The sequence below is a fragment of the Dipodomys spectabilis genome, unplaced genomic scaffold (assembly GCF_019054845.1).
Source record: "Dipodomys spectabilis isolate Male_0828 unplaced genomic scaffold, ASM1905484v1 ptg000267l, whole genome shotgun sequence".
NCBI lineage: Eukaryota > Metazoa > Chordata > Mammalia > Rodentia > Heteromyidae > Dipodomys > Dipodomys spectabilis.
The window spans coordinates 578,258-591,489 of NW_024870944.1; the positions used below are offsets into that span (position 1 = coordinate 578,258).

General features: G+C 41.4%; 1 pseudogene; it reads right to left on the minus strand.

Moving 5' to 3' along the window:
• Window positions 1-11,384: 11,384 nt before the first annotated feature.
• On the minus strand, window positions 11,385-11,454 carry LOC122125941 (annotated as a pseudogene).
• Between the last annotated feature and the right edge of the window lie 1,778 nt (window positions 11,455-13,232).

Here is a 13,232-nt window from a genome sequence, read left to right on the forward strand (position 1 = left end):
TATTATGGATTTTACTGCTTGGGCTGACTTCAAACTGTGATCCTCAGATCTTAGCCTTCTGGGTAGCTAGTGGTACAGGTGTGAGCAAATAACGTCCAGCTATTTTGTTACTTTTGTATTCTTGATTTTGCTTAGGCCATCCTGGACCCCATATTTATGCTTCCCCCATAGCTGACAGGCATGTACCATCACCCCCAGCTTTTTTATTTTTATTGTGTAACTACCATACTGAGGGGTTAGAAATACATGGGCAAGGTAATGAGTACATTTCTTATCAAGCATTGTTGCCTCCTCCTTTGTTTCCCCTTCCTCTCCCTTCCCATCTCCCAAACCTCCCACCCCTCTGGCCAAAGTTGTAAAGTTCGTATTTCGACATAAGGACTTGTACATCTCATTGTTACAATGAGTCCACCTGTATTCCTATTTAAACGGCTTTGTTTGTGTGTGTGTGTGTGTGTGTGTGTGTGTGTGTGTGTGTGTGTGTGTGTGTGTGTGTGTGTTATTTTTGTGTTTTTTCCCTTTCCCTCCATAAATTATACCAACATCAAATATAATGAAAGCAGGGGTTATACCGTGGGGGAGTGACATAGAAAGCAACAAAGAAATCATCTTATAAATATGTTAGAAACAATTACAAGAAAGAAAAAAAAGTTTGAATCCTTATCTTGATATTCATTTCACCTAACATCAACTTATCTGACCTTTACTGCTTGTCTCAGACATATACTAGTTATTGCAAATAAGGGAAAGCATGGGACCTATGTTTCTTTGGGCCTGGCTTATTTCACTTAATACAATTTTTTCCAAGTGATGTCTTGCAAAACAGCTATGTTAACTGGTGTGAAATACTGAGTGCTTCTCATAGTTACAAGAAAATTATTTTTTTCCTTTACAGTTGTACTACACATTGATACTAGGGCCTTGTACATGCTAAAGTGCTGTACCAATAAAATACCTTCCAAGCCTACAGTTAATTTATTATTTACTTATTTTTGTTGGTCATGGGGCTTGAACTCTGGGCCTGAGTGCTGTCCCTCAGCTCTTCAGCGTAAGGCTAGCACTCTACCATTTGAGCCATAGCATCACTTAATGTTTTCTGGCGGTTAATTGGAGATAAGAGTCTCAAAGACTTTCCTGCCCAGGCTGTCTTTGAACCGCAATTCTCAGATTTCAGCCACCTGAGTAGCTAAGTTTATAGGTATGAGCCAACAGCGCCCAGCTCCACAATTTAGTTTTAATTATACAACTGGTCCTGAATCTTAATATAAGGTAATCTCTGAAATGCACGAAGATCTTTCAGATGTCTGATAAGATAATTATGACTTGTTGCATACACTAGCAAAATATTCCAAAGACCTATAATATGGAAAGATCACAAAGGCTTATGGCTATTCTGAAAAGTCATCTGATTCCCCAACCTTCCAAGTTGAGGACCATGATACATACTTTTCATCTGAAAACTTCTTGGCTGTAAAGTCTGCCTGCTTCTCATCTCAGTCGGTATTCCCTGTAGGATCTCCGTTGTCTCTATCAGGTATTACCTCTGTTTCCAGACTGTCATTCCATCCTTGTTGCTCCTCTCTTCTAAGAGTCTGCTTCTGGCCTGCCAGCGGAAAACCAAAGCAGAGGAATAAAACACAATATCCATGACAGCACTGGTAAAATTCTGTAGGTTCCTTAAGATTTCATTTTTCTGCAAACCAGTTGGAAAACCACTGGAAAAACTTGGGAATCTCAGGGGAAAAAGTTGCTGATGCTATTTCCTGGAATTTATTTATTTTAATAAAACCTTATTAGTACTATGATTTCACTTATGTTTTAGAGATTATAAGATAAACCATATGGCCTGGGAAGGTGGCTTAGTGGTAGAGTGCTTGCCTTGCATGCTTGAGGTCCTGGGTTCGATTCCTCAGCAGCACATAAGCAGAAAAAAAAGCAGAAGTAGCACTGTGGCTCAAGTGATAGAGCGCTAGCCTTGAGCTGAAGAGGTGAGGGACAGTGCCCAGGCCCAGAGTTCAGACCCCACGATCGGGTTAATTATAGGTGACCTCTTTTAACACATTTTAATAAATTAACTACATTTCACATTTCAAAAGCAGCTTTATGAAACCATAGTTCTACACCTCATCCAGAAAAGTAGATACATACCAGTACATTAGGTTGTACTTTAAAATACATATTAGATTGTACTTAAAATTGTATTTTAAAAGATTTTCCTGCTCTTTGATGGGATTTATATATTTTCCATATGTCTATAGTGTGGGCCTCAACTCAGTTTCCAACTCACTCAAGAAGGCATCTTTTTTGTCCATTTAAGAATCCATCATCCAAGTGAAACAAGGACAAAGTGCTAGCCCTCTCTAGTCTTTTCTCTTCTGATGCATTAGAATGTTCAATCAAATGTTATATTTGAAGCCATCTAATAGTTAGTAAATAAGTTATGAACTTTGTCATTTCTTAACCGTCTTCCAAAATTGTCTTTTTCCCACTTACATTTGAAAAGTCTCCTTTTACTATAGTTCTTTGATTTTCCTTAGGAGTAATTACTCCACATTGACAATGCAGATAGAAAAGCTTAAAATTTATTCAAATAACAGATGTACATCTCATTGAATTCCTCTCATGTATCCACATTAAAAATACAGGCATAGAGCTGGGAATATAGTTTCCTGGTTGCCTAGCATGCATGATACCCTGTACTACAGTAACAGAAAAAGCCAGAAGTGGTTCTGTGGCTCAAGTGGTAGAATGCTTGCCTTGAGCAAAACCAGATCAGAGACAGTGCCCAGAGGCTGAGTTCAAGCCCCAGGATGGGCAAAATATATAATAAATAAAAATGCATGCTTTTTTCTTTATTCTCATTAATATTTCCTAACTAAACTTTGTAGCCTAACAAAAATAAGTACTATCAGGTCTGAAAATAAAAATCCTGTTTGTACATCACAAACATACAATTACATAATTACCTTTAATATAAAATGTGTTTGAGTGTCAACTATTGTGCAAGAGATTTAAGTTCATTTTGATATGGCTTTAATATCCTATAATATCTATAAATATTTAAATCTAATTTATATCACTTAATGATATTTTCATAGAGGATTATACTTCTACTGCAGAAACAAATCAGGTCAACAAAATTAGAAGGGATGTTCGAAATCAGGGGGAGTATGTCACTAAGTATGTTAACAAGTTGAGCCAGTCACTGGTGGCTCGCACTTGTAACCCAAGCTACTCAGAAGGTTAAGATCTGAGGATCGTGGTTCAAAGATACCCTAAATAAATGAGAAATCCATGAGGCTCTTATCTCCAATTGACCATCAGAAAAACTGAAATTAACACTGAGGTTCAAAGTGGTAGAGTGCTAGGCTTGAGCAAAAGATCTCAGGGACAAAATCCAGGCCCTGAGTTCAAGCATCACAACCAAAGAAAAATTAAGAAGTTGAAGCTGGGCACTGGTGGTTCATTCCTGTAGTCCTAGCTACTTATAAGGCTGGGATCTGAGGATCACAGTTCGAAGCCAACCTGGGCATAAAAGTTACAGTATCTCCAAGAAAACCAGAAGTGGAGCTCTGGCTTCAAGTGGTAGAGCAGTAGCCGTGAGCAAAAAAAAAAAGGTAAGAGAGAGCCAGGCCTTGGGTTCAAGCTCTAGAACTAGCACCTAAATAAATATAGTTAACAAACTGAAAAATTAAAAGATTTGCTTTAGATTTTCTATTTGTAACCCATTAGCGTCTGAGTTTTACTATTATAGTATCTCCATTCAACTACAGAATTACTTCAGTGCTTATTCTATCTTCTTTCTGCTACCCCATTTTTAACTATATCAATTAAACTTGCTTTATAGTAAAGTCACTTCCATCATTTCTGTATGTAAATTGAAAAGTGTTAAATAGAATTGGCTACTTATTAGGATAATTACAAATATCCTTAAAACATTGAATTCTCCCTCTAAATTTCCAAAGACCAAAGCTAATAGTGACAGACATTTTCCCCCAGAAATTAGTTGTAAGAGGTCAAGACTGTAATTGAATCCACCTTGCTTTTCCATGCTGGAACAGCAGCTTGAAGTAGGTGATGCAAGCCTTGCATTTCACCAGCCCTTTCCAATTAAAGGCTGGCATAAGGATTTTGATCAATGATCTAAACACAAGCCTAGAGAAGAAAAAGAATACAGTAAAGTTTCCAGCAAGAGTTCTCATAAAATAGTTGCATTTTGGCTCAAAGTGTTTCCTAGGCTCTGAAAGCTGAGGAAGGCAAGCTGAAACAGCCTCTGATGGTTCAAGAATATACTGAGCAAAGGGCCTCTCGAAGGTTTCTGTACAGATTTGGACAGTGGTTACATTAAAACTTCCATTTCCATTGGGCAAGCTTCTGATTTCCACATTCTGGAGGATTAATGTTTCCGGTGTATGTCAAAAAGCATATTCCGAAGTGCTTGACATTTCTCTATTCTAAGTATTCATTCAAACTCCAGACTAAATTTAAAATGTTTGAGTATAGAAAAGCACAGACCTTCATAACAGGGCTAACAGGAATTTGTGTAGATCTCTAACACTCATTATAGATAATTTTACTACAGTAACTACATAAATGGAAATTAATGAGGTGCTTGCTGTTATTATGCACTTGAAAAAGAACTACAATGATATTCTAACTATAAAATTAACTCAAGATTTTTAAATATAGATCTCAAAAGCCAGATTGCCTAGACTCTAAATGGACAGATAAATTGGTAAGTGCACTGGATTACAATGTCAAGCAGTAAGTAGACTGGATCCCAGTTTTATATCACTTAAGTTTTGAAAAAAGAAACAGCACTATGCATTTATGTAATTAAATTTGTGCATATAAATTCACATTGCTGACAGCAGGAAAAATGAAGGGTCTTCATCCAATGTCATACATGTTTAAAAATTCCAACTCAGGATAGGACTGAAGTTCATTGGTAAAGTCCTCTGGATTGGCTTGCTTTATGCCCATGTTTGATCCACTATATGATAAGAAAATACATGACAAAAATATAATTTTAAATTATAAAACAGTGAAAAATAAGCTTATTAGCAGTACTAGCTGCAGTGTCACACTCTTCTAAAGGACACAACATTTTCATTTGTTTAAAAAAATGAAGCTAGACATGAAGACATGATGGCACACACTTCTAATCTCAGCTATGTAGGAAGCAGAGGGAGACATCTATGTATGAAAAATAATAATGCCATCAGTTCCAACTATTACAGCCAAAAATACATAGATGAGTAAATAAATGGAGAAGCCTTGCCTCATTTAACTTTGTATTTGTCTAATTTGAGAAAAAGTAAGCTCAAAAGTTTATTATCTCATTTGTTTAAATAAGGTCATACACTTACTGATATATGGAATAGCATTTGGTTTTCAGCATCTTTATTTTACTGACTTCTGATTCTCAAGTAGCAAATTGATTTTACACAGATAAAGGCAGAGTCGTGATTTGCACAAGTCAAGGTGCCAGTTCTTAAAATTTTCTGATAGGGATGAAACTCACACTTTGTGTGTGTGTCTGCACACACACACATGTTTGTGTGTGTGCTGAGGCCTGAGCTCTGTCTCTCAAGACTTCATGCTCAGGGTTGGCACTCCACCATTGAACCACAGCCCCACTGCGGTTAACTGGCCGTAGGAGTCTCCTGGACTTTACTGCCAGGCTGGATTCGAACCTAGATTCCATCTCAGCCTCCAGAGGACCTAGGAGAAGAGGCATGAGTCTCTGCTTCCCAGAAGCAGTGCACAAGTATTGACCAAGCCAGGAACAGGCCAAATAAGCTCTGCTAATGATGACAACTACACATCTAGCATCACTACTCATAACAGTGAGAACTACACACCTAACCTCAATATTCAGAACAGTCAGAACAGGGAGAACTGCACACCTAACCTCACTACTATGAACAATGACAACTACATACCTAACCTCAGTACTCAGAACATTCACAACCACATATCTAACTTCAACACTCAGAATAGTCAGAGCAGTGACAACACACCTAATCTCAATACTCAGAGCAGTGAGAACAGTGACAACTGCACATCTCACATCAATACTCAGAACAGTGACAAATACACACTTAACCTCAACACTCACAACAGTGAGAACCACACACCTAATATCAGTACTCAGAATGGTGACAACTACATATCTAACCTCAGTACTCAGAACGGTGATAACTACACACCTAACCTCAACACTCACAACAGTGACAGCCACACACCTAACCTCAGTACTCAGAATGGTGACAACTACATATCTAACCTCAGTACTCAGAACGGTGGAAATTACACACCTAACCTCAATACTCAGAATAGTGACAACAGCACAACTAACTTCAGTACTCAGAACAGTGACAACCACACACCTAACCTTAGTACTCAGAACAATGACAACTGCACATCTAAACTCAACATTCAGAACAGTGATAACCACACACCTAACCTCAATACTCAGAATAGTGACAACCACACACCTAACCTTAGTAATCAGAATAGTGACAACTACACATCTAACCACAGTACTCAGAAAAGTGACAACTGCACACCTAACTTCAATATTCAGGACAGTGCCAACACACACCTAATCTAAATACTCAGAAAAGTGACAATTGCACATCTAACCTCAGTACTCAGAACAGTGACTACATACCTAAGCTCAATACTCAGAACAGTGACAAGTACACACCTAACCTCAGTACTCAGAACAGTGACAACTACACACCTAAGATCAGTAATCAGAAAAGTGAAAACTGCACACCTAACCTCAATACTCAGAACATTGACAACCACACTGCTAACTTCAATACTCAGAACACACAACAGCACACCATACCTCAACATTCAGAAGAGTGACAACTACATACCTAACCTCAGTACTAAGAACAGTGACAAATACAAACCTAACTTCAATACTCAGAACAGTGACAACTACACACCTAACCTCAACACTCATAAAAGTGACAACCACATACCTAACCTCAATACTCAGAACAAGTACAACTGCACACCTAACATGAATATTCAGAAGAGTCAGAATAGTGGCAAACGCACACCTAACCTCATTACTAAGAACTGCGACAACCACTCCCCTAACCTCAATACTCAGAACAGTGACAACTACACACCTAATCTCAACACTCAGAACAGTGACGACTGCACACCTAATCTCAATACTCAGAACAGTGACAGCTACACACCTAACCTCAGTACTAAGAACAATGCCAACTATACACTGAACCACAACATTCAGAACAGTGATTAATGCACACCTAAAATCAATACTCAAAACAGTGACAACCACATACCTAACATCAGTACCCAGAATAGTGACAACTTCCACATAACCTCAGTACTCAGAACAGTGACAACTGCACACCTAACCACAATACTCAGAACAGTGATAACTATATACTTAACCTCAACACTCAGAAAAGTGACAGCAGCTCACCTAACCTTAATACTCCTAACACTGACACCAAACACCTAACTTCAACACTCAGAACAGTGACAACTTCACATCTAACCTCAATATTCAGAACAGTGACAAAGACACACCTAACCTCAACACTCAGAACAGTAACAACTACACATCTAACCTCAGTAATCACAACAGTGATAACCACAGACCTAATCTCAACACTCAGAACAGTCTGAACAATGAGTACTGCACACCTCACCTCACTACTCAAAACAGTGACAACTAACCTCAACACTCACAAAAGTGAGAACTACACATGTAACCTCATGACAACAGCACACCTCACTCAGCAATCAGGGAAGAAGGGGGAGGCAGGTGCAGACACCTTGGGCCAGGGCGGGTAAGGTGGAAGTGCTTTCTGAGGCGCCCTTCCCCTTCCTGCACCAGGCTGTGGTCTGATGAGGCAGGAGGCATCTAGAAGCTTGGAGGTGACAGGCTTAGGAATGCCGTTTTAGAGCAATCAGGGGTGATTCAGGACTGCAAGTGCTGCCAGGCCAGCGCCAGCTGGAAAACTGGAGAACTGCAGCCCTGCCCATGTCCTCTGCCTCCCGCTCCCTGCACCCTTCGTGTCCCCGCGCCCCACCCTCCACTTTTCCCCCCTTTCTAGGTCACCCCCTTCCCTTTTTGCAGGTCCCCTTCCACACTGTGCACTGGCTGGGATGGTGGTGGTGGCAGCACTAGCCTGCTCTGGACTTGTGCACAGGCCCCGCGACTCCCCAACTTTGCCTGACTCCAGGGCCACCTGAGGCGCAATCTTCGCGGCCATAAATGCTCTTGACCCTTGCAATGCCTCCAGGGCGCCCACCCTTGATGTGCACAGTGGCACGGACTCACGTGGAGGGTACAGGCTGCTGGCCAGGCGGCCTTGAGCCCCACGCCCCTCCTGTCCTACCTGCGTACCCAGCCGGGTCTGCCTGGCCATGGCACACCAGGCGTTGGGTTGCTCTTGAGCTCCTTCTGGGACTCCCTGCAGCTGCCGCCCATGCCCAGCCTGGGGACTGAGGCTCCGGCCTGACCACATTCGGCCACCCCAGCCTCCAGGAGCCATCACTACCACCTGGTCATGCATGCGGTGCTGCAGCTGCTGTTGGCACCAGAGCTTGGCCTAGCGCAAGAGATTGAATGGGTCCCACTCTTCCTCCAGCAGCTGGTGGAAGCAGTTGGCCACGACCCAGCCAAAGTTCTCCTGCATTGCGGTGCAGATGGCAACCATAGGGCACCCCAGGGCGCCCTTATCCTGCCGAGGTTACTGCGGGCCCGCCATGGGCAGTCCAAGCAAGCAAGGCTCAGGAGAGCCTGTGATGAGGACCCAGGCTGCCTGCCTCTGCCCTCCCTGCCAGGCCCGTTCTAGTCCCTCCCTGCAGCTGCCACTACCCGCCCAACTGCAGTGAGATAGCCAATCAACACACAGAGACACGCCCATTTCCCAGCCTGCGTGCTAGAGAGCCCAATCACTTGCTGGGAGGCTGTTACATCATGGGACCTCTGTGACCCACCCCCGGCCTGTTTGTGAGAGGCGGGCCAGGGGCAGAGCCACCGCAGATGGGCGCAGGTGACCTGGGCTGCAGACCCATTGGACGCAGCCATCCTGTAACCCCTTGGAGCTTTGGGTACGTTCTTGTCCGCTACACTTCTGTGAAGGTTACCCATTCACTTAGCCATTCAACAGCCCAGTACTTGGCATTTAGTGTGTGGTTGAGGAGACACCAGCTGCTTCTTGTTATGAACCTTAGATCTTATTCTGCATACTGAGGAAAAAGAAAGACAGAGTCCTCTTCTAATTCCCAGTGCAAGTGTCTAACCTGAAGACATGACTCCTACTGCAAGGAAATGGCCATGAGGACGTGACTCCAAGTGCAAGGATCTGGCCACGAGGATGTGACTCCCAGTGTAAGGGTCCGACCATGAGGACGTGACTCCTAGTGCAAGAATGTGACCATGAGGACGTGACTCCCAGAGCAAGGATCCGGCCATGAGGACATGACTTCTAGTGCAAGGATCTGACCCTAATGATGTGACTCTTAGTGCAAGGGTCTGACCATGAGGATGTGACTACCAGGGCAAGGGTATGGCCATGAGGATGTGACTCCTAGTGCAAGGGTCTGACCATGAGGATGTGTGGGAAAGCTTTCCTTTGGAAATGAAGGTTAAGGTGAAAGGGAAAGGTGACAAGGGGTAGATGCAGATGTCTTGAGGAGGGATGGAGTGTAAACCTTATTTAGCTCAAAGGAAAGCAGTGTGACTGGGATGAAAATGATTGAACAAAGACCAAATTTTAGTCCTTATTCCAGGAACAGTGCCTTAAACACAACCAATTTATATTTGAAAGGCCCACTCTAGTTGTGCTGTGAAAAACTAGACTGGAGTATCCAGGGAAGAACTGATGAGGTCACTTGGATTTAGGATGGTAGCAGTAGATATAAGTAAGAGTGACTAGATCAGCAGGACTTGGACAGTACTTGGTATGGATGATAAAGCTGATGTGAAAATTCTTTTGCCGGCATAGGCATCTGAAATGGGAATGCTCGTCCCAACTAAATGCAACAGTGGGAAGGGACCATGAGTTCTATCTTGGGCATGTTGAGGTTGGTGATTTGGATGGTTTTGTTTGTCATTTCAGATATCCAGTTAAGGCCTGGACCTCAGAGATAGAGGGGTTTCCTACAGGAAATCTTGCCCACTCAACTGGTGGCTGCCCCATCTTACAGCCATCACTTTCCCTTACATTTTGGATTTTGTTCAGGCATCAGGTGACTGTAGGACACAGGGGAAAAGGGGCTCCTTCCAGCCTCAACCTTCATTAATCTTACATCATTCATTGTATTTCCATTCCTTTGCCAGCAACTGCTGAAGAATAGGTTGCCTTGAACATCTGGCAGAGCAGATTAGAGGGGAAAATTCAGGGTAATCTTTTCTTACACCTAAAAAGAAATTGAAGCTGAGTAAGGTGGTATGCCTAGCATCCTAACTACTGAGAAGACTGAGATGTCAGGATCATGGTTCAAAACCAGCCTGGGCAGACAAGTCTGGGAAAAACTCTTCTCTCTAACTAACCCTTTATTGCAACTATAAATATGGAGAAAACCTACATCCTGAATTGTATCGAACTTCCAACTTAACTCACTTGGGAAACTCCCTACCTCCCTTCTTGTCACTAAATAAACTTAACAATAAAATATAGTGGAAAAAAAATTATATGGCCAGAAGGTATTTTTCGGTTTATTTGTTTGTTTGCTTGCTTGCTTGCTTTTTGTTGTTGTGGGGCTTGAATGCAGGGCCTGAGTGCTGCCCTGAGCTTTTTACCCTCAAGATTAGTGCTCTACCAGAATGAGCCATACTGGCACTCCTGGTTTCGGGTGGTTAATTGGAGATAAGAATCTCATAGACTTTCCTGCCCCAGCTGGCTTTGAACTGTGTTCTTCAGATCTCAGCCTTCTGAGTAAGATTACAGGAGTGAGCCACTGCGTCCTGGTTGGATAAAAGGTTTTGATGCATGCAGTGATATAAGCTAACTTTGCAAACACTGTACTAACTAAAAGAAGGCAGAGATAAAAGGCCATTTATTGTATGATTCCACTGATATAAAATATCTGTAAAATAGGCAAATCTGTAGGGACAGAGTAAATTAGTGCTACCAGGAGTTAGGAGCAATATAATGTTGGAGAATTACTCCTTAATAGGTCTTCTTTAGGGGAAATAAAAATACTCCAGAAATCATGCAATAGTAACACAAAATTGTGAATTGCTAAATGTCACTGACTTACACATTTTCACATTGTGAAAAATAATAAATATTTTTACCACAACTTAAGGAGAAAATTTACTTTCTACCCAGATCAACATTTAAGCCCTGATCCTGCTACCCATTAACTCTGTGAGTTTGTGCAGGGGCCATGCTAATCTTCTCTGTATCGTTCCAATTTTAGTATATGTGCTGCCGAAGTGAGCACACTCTTTGATTTTGGACACATATTTCTGGGCCTTCTTTTCTCATCTGTAGAATGGAGACATCACAGTCCCTACCTTCAAGGGCTACTTTGAATTTGGAATGAGATCATTTATATACAGTGATCAGCACAGTGCCATCACAGAATAAATCCTCATCAGAAGTATTATTATTAAATGTTATTAGTGTCATTCATCATCAATCACATACTTTTCAGTCAGGCTTAATAGAGATAGAGTCATCTTAAATTTTCTGAAGATTTGTTTTTGTTTCTGTTTTGGGGCTTGATCATAGAGCCTGAGCACTGTCCCTGGGCCTCTTTGTGCTCAAGGTTAGTGTTCTACCACTTGAGCCACAACTCCACTTCCAGTTTTTAGGGTCTAATTGGAGATAAGAAACTCACAGGGACTTTTCTGACCAGCCTACTTCAAATCTCGATCCTCAGATGTCAGCCTTCTGAGTAGCTAGTATTACAGGTGTGTGCCACCAGTGCCCTGATTCTGAAGATTTTTTTTTTAATTGTGCTGGAACTGAGGCTTGAACTCAGGTCCTCTCATTCTTGCTTGGCATTTTTTGTCAAGTTTTACATTCTACCACTCGATCTATACCTCTACTATTAGCTTTTTGCTGGTTGATTGGAGATAATAGCCTCATGATTCAAACCTTGTTCCTCAGATCTCAGCCTCCTAAGGAGGTAGAACCACAGGTGTGAACTACCAGTGCCAACAGAAGATTCTTTTTTTGGTCTGTTCTTTTTTGGTAGTTGTAATTGAACCAAATACATTGTGCTTGCTAGACAATCACTTTGCCACTGAGTTACATACCAACCTGAAAATTCTTTCTTCAACAACATTAATACCTATACAAGAGACCATACATTGTGAAGCACAGTGGTAAGCCAATGTTGTCTCTGGTACCTTTAAGCTGCCACTACACCACCATAAAACCATCCACTTAAGAGAAGAGGCTATTGTCTTCCCATTGGACTTCTGGATTCAGACCACTTCCCCATTTATTCCTATTCTTCCAGCAAGGTTAGCATACAAGTTCTTAGGGCTTGTCCTATGAGCATTGCATCTTAATTTCCAAATCACAAAGGACCATAATAACTGTAAGTAAACCAATGCTATTTGTTTTAGGATTAAGAACAGCTTTAGGATTGCTGAAATGGAGATAAGTTGTCTCTTGCTGATATTATCTGGTCACTTGTTTCTGAATTTACTGTAGACCTTATAATAAGAGGTCTCACATATTTTACTGATCATTTTTCTGCTAAGAGGTTGCAATCTTAAATACATTCATGAAATACAATCAGACTTCATTAGCATGAGTTATTGAAAATACTGCTTGATGTGATTAATTTTGCAAACATCAAATAACTCAAGATGTGAAAATGGTCTGTAGTAATGATAATAAGTAAATACACACATCCCCATAATGTAGAAAATATTTTGGTAATATTATATACATATCCCAGTGGTTATTACCACCAATGGATGTTACAGTGAAGCTAAACTGTACACAAAATGTAAAATGCTTTGAGTTTCAAGAGTTTCATTAAATATAATGTAAAATTGCCAAGTACCAGTGGCTCATGCCTATAGTCATGGCTATTCAGGAGGCTGAGATCTAAGGATTGTAGTTCAAAGCCAGCCCATGGCAGAAAGTCTCTGAGACTCTCATTTCCAATCAACCACCAAAAATGCCCCAAGGGGAACCATTTCTCAAGTCTTATGCTGAAAAGCTTAGGGACAGTGCCCAGGCCCTACATTCAACCCTGGA